This window comes from Aotus nancymaae, unplaced genomic scaffold, assembly GCF_030222135.1.
Source record: "Aotus nancymaae isolate 86718 unplaced genomic scaffold, 86718_ANA_hifiasm-v0.15.2.pri h1tg000044l, whole genome shotgun sequence".
NCBI classification, from domain to species: Eukaryota; Metazoa; Chordata; class Mammalia; order Primates; family Aotidae; genus Aotus; species Aotus nancymaae.
In genome coordinates, this window is record NW_026988458.1 from 6,223,373 (window position 1) to 6,236,805 (window position 13,433).

At 35.3% G+C, this 13,433-nt stretch overlaps 1 long non-coding RNA gene across 2 annotated transcripts in view; it reads right to left on the reverse strand.

Annotated features, from left to right (window-relative positions):
- Positions 1-13,433, reverse strand: part of LOC105709145 (uncharacterized) — a 55,537-nt gene that overhangs the window by 2,269 nt on the left and 39,835 nt on the right. For both annotated transcript variants that reach the window (XR_010337185.1, XR_010337184.1), the window contains one exon: positions 1,029-1,105. This is a non-coding gene — a long non-coding RNA (uncharacterized LOC105709145). The remainder of the gene's footprint in view (positions 1-1,028; positions 1,106-13,433) is intronic.

Sequence of the window (13,433 nt, forward strand, 5' to 3'; positions counted from 1 at the left end):
TTGGTTGAAAATTCTCTAAAAGAACTGGGTTCCTAGGGTTTGAACAAATGGGTAGCAGCCCAGTAGCTATTTTTAGTAAATGGGAGTAACAAACTTAAATGGAAATGACATTACAGTAGGCATTGAGAGATTGAGCTATGTACAAGTTTCATCATCTAATGACCATTTTGTCTCTGAGAAAGTCATTTACTGTTTTTTGTGAACTTCATCTTCAATTGTACAATTGAAAAATAACCGGGGGATAGGAGATTTCCATACATTAATTGGTTTCCACCACTATTTGAAGAATGCTGAAATAACTCTAAGTTGAAATATTAATAAGGGAAATGTAGTATCTTGCACATCAAAGTGGGTGGAATAATATTGAGGCTAAGAATATTTTATAGAAAAGTCATGGAGTTATCAATACCATACTGAAATGTGCAAAGGAGAGATTTTGCTTCTTTCTTTCTTAAGTTATCACCTTACTTTATAGCTTCCCTTCCCACTAGGAATTGGAAAAATGTAATTTAAAACCAATGTATTAAACGCAGTCTCAAGGGATAATTTAAACAGTCCTTTGAGGAATTGTTCAATGCTTTTAGGGGAAATTGTTCAGTCTGTAATAGTACCTTCATCCTCATTCCTCTATCCAAGATGGTCCCTTGTGTCTGAGGGGCTTGCTCTATCACTTGGTTGTACAAGAGTAGGGGTCTTCCACTTACCATTGTGTTCTGTGCTTTCCAACTGATCTCTGTAGAGTAGTTGTTTAAAGCTACTTTCTGGTCATTCTGCTGGAAATTCTGCTAAAGACTGTGGTTGATAAGGCATGTAGCCCATTTCCTTTTAGCTTGATGAAAGCCTGATCATCCCCCAAAGCTGGCATTACACACTGGGTTCTTGCTAGTTTCCCTAACCCTCTCTCAGTTACCTCTACTTCTTCTTTTCATCTTCTGACCAGGCCATCAATGGCACAGCTTTGACTGTGAAGTCACCCTTTCCTTTCCATAGTTCAGAATTCACAGGAAGACCTTAACCCTACTACCTACCTCATAAGGATATCCAAGAACTTCTGGGCTCTGACTACACCATGTAGGAAAATTGGATGACCTGGGAAAACTACAATCTAGTGAGAAAAAAAAACAATTACATTGTGGAACCACATTTATTTTATTTTGACAACCTTCTAAGTTGGTGTGGGGTGAAGAAAAGCTTCCTGAATGCTCCTGAACATTCTGAATGCTCTAAAACCTCATTTCCTCCTTCTTTTCTGGTGAGAATCTAGCTCAGCATGTCCAAGTTGATTCAATGGAAGAACACCTCCAGAAACTCTTGTTTTCAGATGAAGTTATATCCGTAGCAGGAAGCACCCATTGTTACCCAGTAGACTGCATGTTCTCTGCCCTCCTTTCTCTGTAATATGTAGAGTAATGTGGAGGGTTGGGTCTCTCTACTGGTGTACTTCCTTGGTATGGTAAGCTCTGCCCAACACAAGCTGCCTCCCCACAGAACGACAAAAGAACATGGGAACATTCTGCTCTGCTAGTTCTCTGCCTCTATGTTTCCCCACTGACCTTTGTTTTATAGTTACAGTGCACAGCACACCTGTTGCTGTGTGTCTGCATCACCATTGTACAATAAGGCAAAGACTGTGCATGTCCTTACTCAGGCCAGGAGCTGACATGTTAAATAATATTGCATCATACCTCTGGCTCACTGTAATCTAAGGCAAAACTACAGAGCCAGTATCCTGTGGTGTGCCAGAGCTGTCTCTTCTCCACAGGAGAGAGATGAATGTTACAAGTTTTTAAATGCAACCTTTATTAAATTATATAAACTTATAATTAAATAAATTATGTTAAAAATAATAAATACTCAAGATTCATCACTTCTTAATTATGTTGCTACTATCTGTGCTTTTGAGATGATTTACATCTACTGCATCTGTATGATGGAACTACATCACCATATTGCACTATCACACATTTTTTCCCAACTCTGCATTCAATGACCTTGTGTTTGTATCCTGAGTTTGGTCATGATAGGAGTACTCACACCATGGAAACTGGCAAATACTAAAAGCATGAGCTTTGTTTTTTTTTTTCTCCTGGAAAGGTGATTGTTAAGCAGTTGATAGTACATCACTGACTCACCTGTCCCAAAATGGAGACCATTATTTGTTGATGACTAGTGGCCAAGAACAGAGTAATATCAACATGGTCATTAGACTCTGAAAATGAAGTTCCTGAAAAAAATTTTCCCTTTCAAAGAACACATGGTAACCTACCACTTATCCATTCTTTAAGATATGTAATCAGATCTCAGTTATATACAAACAAGGACTCCTCATGATAAAAATAAACAGTCATTCAATAGGACTTTTTATAAACCTCTTTTGGCAATGCATTTACCTTTCCAAATGTGCTTAGTTTCATTCAGTTTATCAGGTATTTATTAACTTCCTTCACAAATACCCTTTGACAGAAGGACTCTGCTACCAATCCTCAGAAAAAAAGGAAAATAAACTGGTTAATATATTTCACCAGAAATAATATATTCAAGAAAAATTCTACTCTTACTATTACTTTCATGCCAAAAATTCTAATTTTATTTGAAGTTAACTGTTTTTTCAGTTTCTTTTTTTACTTATTATTATTTGATAAAAATCTTAATTTAATTGTTTTTACCCAGCACACACTTAAGAACAATACAAGTTCAAAGATGTATAAGGCATGGTCTTTGCTCTCAAGGAATTAGCAATCCAATTGTGGGAAACAGCCAAATCAACAGAAGATATCCAGCAACAAAGGGTGTAAAATGATATGGATGAGGAATGATTTCTGGGAGCACATGTGTGGATAAATGTGCCTTCAAGGATATAAATATGCTGTGGTCTGCCTTAATTGCTTCCCTCCCTCCTTCCCTCCCTCCCTCCCACTCTCCCTTCCTTCCTTCCTTCCTTCCTTCCTTCCTTCCTTCCTTCCTTCCTTCCTTCCTTCCTTCCATTCCTACATTCTTTTTATCTCTTTCTGGTATACCATCAATGCTCCTTCTGGGTGAATCCATCTTTTGAAATACATGGTGCTATCCCTTGTCCCTCAGTTGCTTCATGTGTTACTGTGAAAACAAAACCAATTTTAGCATCGAAGGATATTTTCAAGTATTTTTCTTCACTAGGCAAGCTGTAAGATTCTTCAGCTGTTTTGTTGCCATGGTGAGTGGAGTTCAAGTGATATTTCTAGTCAGAGAGGAAAATCTATAAAATGAATGCTAATATGAAATAAACTTACAGTCGTCATCCTCTAATGCAGTAGAGTTTAAACGTTAGCGTCATTGCCTTCTTCCACACATGCAGAGAATCATGTGACTGTGTCTAAAGCTTGGGGACATGGCTTGCCCATTTTCTCCTCTTTGGAAATTCAGTTTTGAAAACATCTGAAGTTATAAATTGTACTTTATTTCAAGAATGGTCTTAAATGTGATTATGGTGGAAAGATAATTTTTTTCTGGGGACAGAGGAACTAGGTTTGAGTCAGCCCTTCAGAAATTATTACATCCTATGTGATCTAGCATATTTCATGAATTTGCAGAAACTCAATTTTTTCACATACTAAAAGGTAAAAAGAAAAAAAAGGAAAAGAAATAATCTTTGTCCATTTCAGACAATCCATGTTTTGCCTTTTTTTTTTTTTTACATAGTTTGTGCAATGGAGTGGTTCTTTCATGGATCTTTATAACTACAGTTAAAATATTCTTCTACTAGTAAATGAGTTGGGATGGACTGGTACTTCAGATAATGGTGCTGTTGTTCTAATATGAGATCTAGCGAAAAAAATAAAGAGCAAATAAATATGGTAAATAGGATGACGTTTAATCCAGAAAAGTGATGTAATAGGAGGACCATCATCTAGGACCCTGTAGTGGGAAAGGAGCTAGAAGGGACAGCTCTCCAGGACAGAGTTGGATGTAGAAATGGGATAAGGTTTATATATATATATAAATTATATATATAATTTATATATATATATAAAAATTAAAGCATACAAAGTCAATATACAAAAATAGTCATTTCTATGTGCTAATAATAAAAATTTGGAAAATTACATTTTAAATTATTTAATTTCCAACAGCATAGTACATTTAAAAACTCATGAATAAATTAAACAAATAATGTTCAAAACATTGCTGAGAGATGTTAAATAAGACCTAAATAATAGAGAAATAATATGTCCATAGACTGGAAGGCATAATAGTAATAAGAGTCCATTATTCTCCAGTTAATCTTTAGATTATCAAAATCCCAATCAAAATCCCAATGATTATTTTTCTGGTAGAAATTGACATGTTGGTTCTAAAAAAATACCAAAAGGCAAAAGAGTAGAATAGCAAAAAATAATTTGAAAAGAAGAATAAATCTGGACAATCTACCCTACCTGACTTCAAACTTACTATAAAGCTATAGTATACAAGAGTGTGTGGTAACAGTATAAATATATACACATAAATAATTGGTATAAAATAAAAGATCCAGAATTAGACTATCAGTTGACTAACTGATAGTCAACAATAGTGTCAACCTAATTCAATGAGTAGACAGTCATTCAAACAAGTAGCCTTGCGATGACCAGATATTTGTGTGAGGGTATAATTACCTGTGACTTCTACCTTATATCATACACAAAATTAATCAGATATGTACCTCAGATGTAAAATTTCTAGAAAAAGTAGCAGGAAATATTTACAACCTTGAAGTTGTCAAGGATGTCTTACAAACAAAATTCTAGTAATCTTGACTAGGAAAAAACATATGTGAATTGGACTTCATTAAAATTGAAAACTTTTGCCCTTCAAAAGACACTAGCAAGAAAATGAGGCTGGGTGCAGTTGCTCATGCCTGTAATTCCAGCACTTTGGGAGGCCAAGGTGGGAGGACTGCTTGAGCCTAGGAGCTCAGTAGGCTAAGAAGGTGCCCCAGAGCACCTACCTAGGCAACAGAGCGACACCTCATCTCTAAAAAAAGGAAAGGATTCTAGTCACAGACGTCAGAAAAATATTTGTAATGTATTCAGTTGTTAAAGGACTTATATCCAAAATATATAACCATCTCTTACAACTCTGCAAAAAGACACAGGAATAGCCAATAAGCCAAGAGCAACTGTTCAAATGCATTAGTGATTAGAAAATTGCAAAATGGAACCATAATGACAGAACTATTTCAAAACCATGAGAATAAATACACCGTCAGATTAACCCAACACCCGTCACATTCATGTAACCCCAGGAACATACAATAAAAAGAGTGTTGGCCAGAATGTGAAGCAACTAAACTCAAATTTTGCTAATAGTAGTGTAAAATGGTACCATAGCTGTGATGATTTTATTGTAGTTTACTTAAAGTTAAGTATACATTTATCATAGAACCCAGAAACTTTTTCCGAAAGTTTTTCTCAAAGGAAGTAAAAATATACTTCCACAAAAGACTTATACACACATACCAGTTTTAAAAAATTTATAATAACCTCAAATAAAATAATCCAAATATCACTCCTTAAGTAAATGAATAAACAAATTATGGTATATTGATAAAATGAAATAGTCCTCATCAATAAAAAGTAATGAAATGCTGATTTATAAAACATCACTGAATCTCAAAAACATCATGCTGCATGAAAGAAGCTAGACACCAAAGAGTACACACCTTATGATTCCATTTATGTGAATTTCCACAACAGGGAAAATATAGTGATATAAATCAAATAAATTATTTGGGTGAGAGGTACTCTGGGACTAGATTCAAAGTGGTACAGGAACTTTCTGGAGTGAGAAAAACATGCTGTATTTTGAATTATGTGGTGGTTTTATAGTTGTACACATTTGACAATATTTATCTGATTATATACTAATTTATCCATTTTATGTAAAATTTATCAATTTTATGTAAAACATAATCTATAAAGTTAACTAATGAAATGAAATAAAAATATTTTCAGATAAATGAATATGAAGAAAATATGCTGACAGCTGACTTCATTATAAGAAATGCTAAGGAAATTTTGTAGGCTGAAAAGAAATTAGTTTAAAATACTCTAACAGTACATTGTGGGATTAATAAGGAATGTATAGATTTCATATGTGTATGTGTATATGTGTGTATATATATATATATATTTTTTTTTGAGACGGAGTTTTGCTCTTGTTACCCAGGCTGGAGTGCAATGGCGCGATCTCGGCTCACCGCAACCTCCGCCTCCTGGGTTCAGGCAATTCTCCTGCCTCAGCCTCCTGAGTAGCTGGGATTACAGGCATGTGCCACCATGCCCAGCTAATTTTTTGTATTTTTAGTAGAGACGGGGTTTCACCATGTTGACCAGGATGGTCTCGATCTCTTGACCTCGTGATCCACCCGCCTCAGCCTCTATATGTATATTATATATGATTCATATATATATGAATGACAAAAATAGCACAAAGAAAGGTGAAGTAAATGAAACTGAACCATTGTAAGATTCCTATATTTTCATATAAAGTAGTACAGTATTAGTATTAAAACTAAGTTAAAAACATAATCTTTAGCAGAACCACTAAAACATTTCAGAAAGTATTAGCTAAAAGGATAAATGAGAAATTAAAATGAAATTCTATAATATATATTTATTAATTCAAAATAAATAAGAACAAGCACAAGAGGGAAAAAACAGATGAGACAAATAAAAAGTAAATAGCATGGTAATGTGTTAAAGTCCAGCTATATTAATTATTTTAAATATAAGTGTTTTTAACGCTTATATTTAAAAGGCACAGATTGCCAATCTGGATAAAAAGCAAGAATTACATCTCTTACTAGCTATAATATATGATATTTTGATTGTAAAAGGTTGAGAAAGCTATAACATGCAAGCAGTAAACTTAAGAACAAGAGAGTAGATCTATTATATTATTTCTCAATTAATTAGCATTAGTTTTAAGTATTTTCTCCAGTGTATGGTTTTTCTTTCCATTTTCTTAACGTTGTTATTGATGATCAAAGTTTTTAGTCTCTTCCCCCACTCCTTTCTTTTAATATTTTATTTTCTTATTTATAGTTAATAAACACAACTTCCTCTTTAAAGGTCACTTATATTTGCCCATATGCTTTGCTGTTGCGTAATTTTTAGATTCCCTATTGATGTGGAAGAACTCTTTGAACAACGTGGACATGTAAAAGTATATGTTATCAGTTATCTCTGTGTCTGTATTTCCTAACAGGAAGGAAACTTCTTGACATAAAGTACAAAATCGTATTAATCTTTTTATATCCAGGAAAGTCACAGTGCCTTGCCTAAAGTAGACATTCAAATGTTGACTAAATGAATAAAATTGACACAGTAATATGTTCCATAATTAATCCTCTAATAAATCATATGTACCCCACATCCTCCATTGTTTAAATAATCAACTTGGTAAAATAGGTTACAATCTGTTCTGCCTTCTATTTCAAGAGTTGTGGTCCTAAGAGTGGTTTTTAATGAATGCACTACCCTTCTTCAAGTCCTGCCTACCCAGTCATCTGGATCACCCTCAATGGCTGTAGAAGCATGACCTATCCTTTGATAATGATTCATCTTTTTTTCCAGTGCATCAGTTGTTCTCTCTGACTTAGTAATTGATCTTACTTATAATGTGGACATGGCATAAGTAGCCCTTCAAAACTAAGTTTAACCTAGATGATGGGTTAATAGGTTCAGCAAACCACTATGGCACATGTAGACCTGTGTAACAAACTGCACGTTCTGCATATGTATCCCAGAACTTAAAGTAAAATAAAATTGAAAAAAAAAAAACAAAACTAAGTTTGATCAAGCAACTTATTTAGTGCCCTGGCAAAAACATGTTCAGTTTTGTGGAATCTTATATTTAAATTTTTTTAAATCCTCTTAAACTAGTATGTCTGTATATAGACTTCACTCTCGTTTATTTATATATTTGCCATCACAAGCTCACTATGAGAAGATCTAATTTGAAAACTCCACTAAGAATGGCAGGACGACAGTTGAAGCAGATGTTTTACTAAAAGAGAATCTCAAGGCTCAGATATTGACTGCTGTCATTTACTTCTGGAATAGCTTTTCCTAGCAGTGAGTCAGAACCCATTTGTGGGTCTTGATCAGTTCTTGGATGTGTGGAGAAGATAAACATTTTAGTATATAATTTAAGCGGTGCCAAAGGCATAACTTTCTTCTATTATTCAACTTAATATTTAACTCAAAGCTTTTACTCTGCTCAGACACAATATCCTTAAAATTTTCCCCTCACACACTGGATATGGCAAAAGTCTTTTACACATTGTAGAAAACTGGGGGTTAGGGGAGTGTGGAGATGAGATAAAATAGGTTTCTTATGTTTCTCAGTTACTGGCTACACATATTGTTGAAAATTCCCTTCCTTTAGTTAATAAGTGAGGAATTGCTCATTTTAAGAATGGGCATGAAAGAAAAAGGATAAAACAGAGGAAAAGAGAAAATAAAATCAAAATGTAATCACTGTCACGTATTTGATAAAACATTTACAACTAAATACTTGGAATTATTTGCCTTTCAATAATTACTAAACGTTGAAGCACTCAAATATTTCATCACATCATAGCACTCTAACTTGCATGTGGAGTTGCCTTTTTGGATGGGAGAGAAAGAAGTAATTACAACATACAGAAATATATGCATAAAAATAAAAATACATAATTAGTTGATTTTGATGAATACAGTTGTTCCCTTAGCATTTATGGCAAAATAATTACAGATTGAGTTCCCAGCAAAATTTATGGTTTTGGATATAGTAAACCTGGGTGTATCAGGGAAGTATGTCATGCATGGAATATTTTTATTTATGTCTGCAGCAGGGAAAAAAGTGTTGGAACTTCCATTTTTGTAGAGCAAAATGTAAGAGGCATGGTATCCAATAGATACCAATGTTCAATAGAACAACAGATTTAGCTAGACTTTTAATAAGAAGTTTAACTAGATTCAATTAGAAAGTTTTCAGGAAATAAGTGGACAGAAGTAGACAAGAAATGTGTTGGTTGTCTTTCAATTAAGTATATACAGTTGATCATCTACTCTGTATATTCATAAAAATACGCATTTAATGCCTACCAAGAATTAGGTCTGTGGCTAGGTGAAAGAAATACAAAGCATGTAAATAGATTTCTTATAATAAAAACTATATGCATACCTTGGGGAGAAAATATTTGCAAACTACGCATCTGACAACAGTCTAAAATCCAGCATCTATAAGGAACTCAAACACATTTACAAGCAAAAACAAGCAATCCCATTTTAAAGGTGGGCAAAGGACATAAACAATTTTCAAAGGAGGACACACACAGCCAACAAGCATATGAAAAATGCTCAACAACACTAATCATTAGGGAAATTCAAATCAAAACCACAATGAGACACCATCTCACACCAGCCAGAATGGCTATTACTAAAGTCAAAAAATAACAGATGCTAGTGAGGCTGTAGAGAAAAGGAAACACTTAGGCATTGCCGGTGGGAATGTAAATTAGTTCAGTCATGGTGAAAGCAGTTTGGTGATTCCTGAAAGAACTTAAAACAGAATTATCCCTTGACCCAGCAATCTCATTATTGGGTGTATATCCAAAGAAATATAAATCATTCTACCAAAAAGACACAGGCATGTGTATGTTCACAATAGCAAAGACATGGAATCAACATAAATGTCCGTCAACAGTAGACTGGATAAAGAAAATATGGTACATATACACCATGGAATACTACGCAGCCATAAAAAAAGAATGAGATCATGTTGTGCGCAGAAACATGATGGAGATGGAGGTCATTATCCTAAGCAAAATAACATAGGAACAGAACACCAAAAGCCACATGTTCTCACATGTAAGTGAAAGCTAAACATCAAATACACACGGACACAAAGAAGGGAACAACAGACCCTGGGGCTTACCTGAGGGTGGGGAGAGGGAAGAGGGTAAGGATCCAAAAACTACCTTTTGGTACTATGCTTATTACCTGGTTACAAAAAAATCTGTACACCAAACCACCATGACACATAATTTACCTACATAATAAACCTGCACAAGTACCCCTGAACCTAAAATAAAGTTAAAAAAATTGTTTGTCAAATAGATTTGGGAAAGTCTAGTTTAAATAAAATTAAGCACATTTTTCCACAATAGGATATTTTGAAGTTTTGGCACACAAATGGACAATCTGCATTTCTAAGAATATGGTATTCTTGGACCACAGAGCTTTTCCTGAACTCTCGTATTATTTCTTCAAGGAGTATTGCTGACAAAATACCAAATAGAAATCCTATACTAAGAAGTTAAAATATTGGTCTATGTGACAATCAGAAATGTAAGCACTTCAAATGTTAAATTTTAAAAAACTTAGTTGAAAAAATAAACTTTTAGGGTGGGCACAGTGGCTCATGCCTGTAATCCCAGCACTTTGGGAGGCCAAGGCTGGCAGATCACCTGAGAGGTCAGGAGTTTGAGACCAGCCTGGACAACATGGCAAAACCCCATTTCTACCAAAAATACAAAAATAGTCAGATGTGGTGATAGGCCCTGTAATCCCAGCTACCGGGGAGGTTGAGGCACACGAATCGTTTGAATCCAGAAGGCAGAGGTTACAGTGAGCCAAGATCATGCCATTGCACTCCAGCCTGGGTGACAGAGTGAGACTTTGTCTCAAAATAAATACATAAATAAAAATAAACTTTTAATTATTTTTATCTGTTTCCCTTTTTGTTAAAAGGAAAAAAAGCATCCTTAATAAAATAAAAAAGGGCAGGTGTGCTTTTTAAAGATTATGATCTGCCAGAGATTTTTTAAAGAGATTTTTAAAAAAGATTTTAAGTGGTAGTGAATCTAGAAGAGGAAGACAGGAAATGTGGGCAGTGAGCACTCACTATTTCAGAGATGTGCTCACCAGACACTCTTAGCAGGATTACTGCCCATGATAGGGTGCCAGGATCCGCTAACAAAATTCTTTTCTCCTCTTTCTTTGCTGAAAGAGGGGAAAATGGTGGAACTACTGCGAGAAAGTGATGGAACTACTAAAAACCAAAAAACCAAGCAAGCAAACAAACAAACCTATTTCATAATCATTGCAAGCAGATGGGGTCGGTTGTGTTTGAATTTGTTTTCATTTTCAGAAGAAGTTACTGGGTTCTGGGAAAAGTTATTATAGAAGCAGATCAACTTAAAACTATACACTTGGCTATTTAAAAAGCAGTTACTATTGAGTTTTGCGAGGTCTCCAGGATGGAAATTATCTTTGGAAAACTGGTAAGGATGGTCTAGTAGGTAAGCACCAAAGCTACTAGAGCACAAAGAACATTTTTATCTAAAGCCTGATGACAGAAGAATATGGAAAGGGCTCAGGGATATCTGTCAAGCTCATGTCTAACACGAATAATTATTTTTTATGAGGAGCCATTTTATGAGATTGTGAGCCCAGAATGAGATTCAGAAGACGTGAAGTTCACCAGCTGCAGCCCATGAAAACTACCCCGATTTGGCTGTAAGCAGATAATCTAGTTCGTCTCCTTCTGGATTGACATAAAGTATTGCAAGTTCTTCAGACATAATAACCTTATTTAGATGTTTTTTTCTTCTGTAAAATCCAATTTAGCCATACCTGCTGCCACATGACTTACTCAAACGTCTACAAATTCAGGTGAAGAAAGAGGAGTAAAATATTTCTTTTAGAAAACCTATTTCTTCACCTTATGATTAAAATAATTAATTATCTCAGCAAATGTGAAGTAAAAAAAAAGTTTGAGCCGGTATAAAGGAATGCCCAAGACAGGTACCAGGCATGGCATTCCTCTCCGTCAACTTCCACTTGAAAAGAAGGATATGAACAGACACTTTTCCAAAGAAGACATTTATGCAGCCAACAAACATGAAAAAAAGCTCATCATCACTGGTTATTAGAGAAATGCAAATCAAAACCACATTGAGATACCACCTCACGCCAGTTAGAATGGCAATCATTAAAAAATCTGGAGACAACAAATGCTGGAGAGGATGTGGAGAAAAAGAGACACTTTACACTGTTGGTGGGAGTGTGAATTAGTCCAACTATTGTGGAAGACCGTGCGGCGATTCCTCAAGGATCTAGAAATAGAAATTCCATTTGACCCAGCAATCCCATTACTGGATATATACCCAAAGGAGTATAAATCGTTCTATTATAAAGACACATGCACACGTATGTTTCTTGTGGCACTGTTTATGATAGCAAAGACCTGGAACCAACCCAAATGCCCATCAATGATAGACTGGACAAAGGAAATGAGGCATATATACACCATGGAATACTATGCATCCATAAAAAACGATGAGTTCATGTCCTTTGTAGAGACATGGGTGAATCTAGAAACCATCATTCTCAGCAAACTGACACAAGAACAGAAAATCAAACACCGCACGTTTTCACTTATAGGTGGGTGATGAACAATGAGAACACGTGGGCACAGGGAAGGGAACAACACTCACTGGGCTAGGTGAAGGGGTGAAGGGGAGGGGAGAGGAGGGACAATGGGGGGCGAGGAGGATGGGAAGGGATAACACAGGGAGAAATTCCTGAAGTGGGGGACGGGGCAGGGCAGGGGGATGCTTAGGGGGATGGAGACAGCAAACCACCATGCCATGTGTGTACCTATGCAACAATCCTGCAGGATGCAGGATGTGCACATGTACTACAGAGCTCACAGTACAATAAAAATAAAAATAAAAAATAAAAAAAGGAAAGAAAGAAGTGGGAAGGTGAATAGGTACTGTAGCTTCTGACCCCATTCACTTCTATTAGGAGAAAAATTGCTTACTCCCATCTCCACTGACACTTCCAAAGTGAGTGGCAACCTCTGGGCTTCTGATTTTCTGCCATTGCCTGATCCAAATATCCAGCTTGCTGGAGCCCTGGACTTTATCTCAGCTCAAATTTCACAGCCCATTCAAATCAAAGCTCTAAGTAACCAGGGTGAGACATTAACCCCAGATAACAGCTAGACAGGATTGGTCACTGGGTTAGTGCTTTCTTGTTGGTGTTGTTACTACTACTATTATTATTTTGTCCCAGAGGTTTTATTTTACTGTATTGCTGAGTTATGTATTCATAAATAATATCTTCTGCAACGATGGAGGTGATCAAATGTTTTTCTCTTTTATTCTTTTAATGTAAAGATTTGTGTTGATTCATTTCAAATATTATACCAGCTTTGCATTGCTAAAATAATGCAGGAATTCCTGAAGTTCTGCTAGGCCATGATTATATGTTTTATGTGTTGCATTGATTGCATTTAAAATATATATACTTATAATTTTTTTACATCTTCATATATGAGATATATTAACATGAATTTTTTTCTTGTGATATTATTTTTAGGTATTTGCATCAAGATAATGGCAGCTCCATCTAATGAGTTGG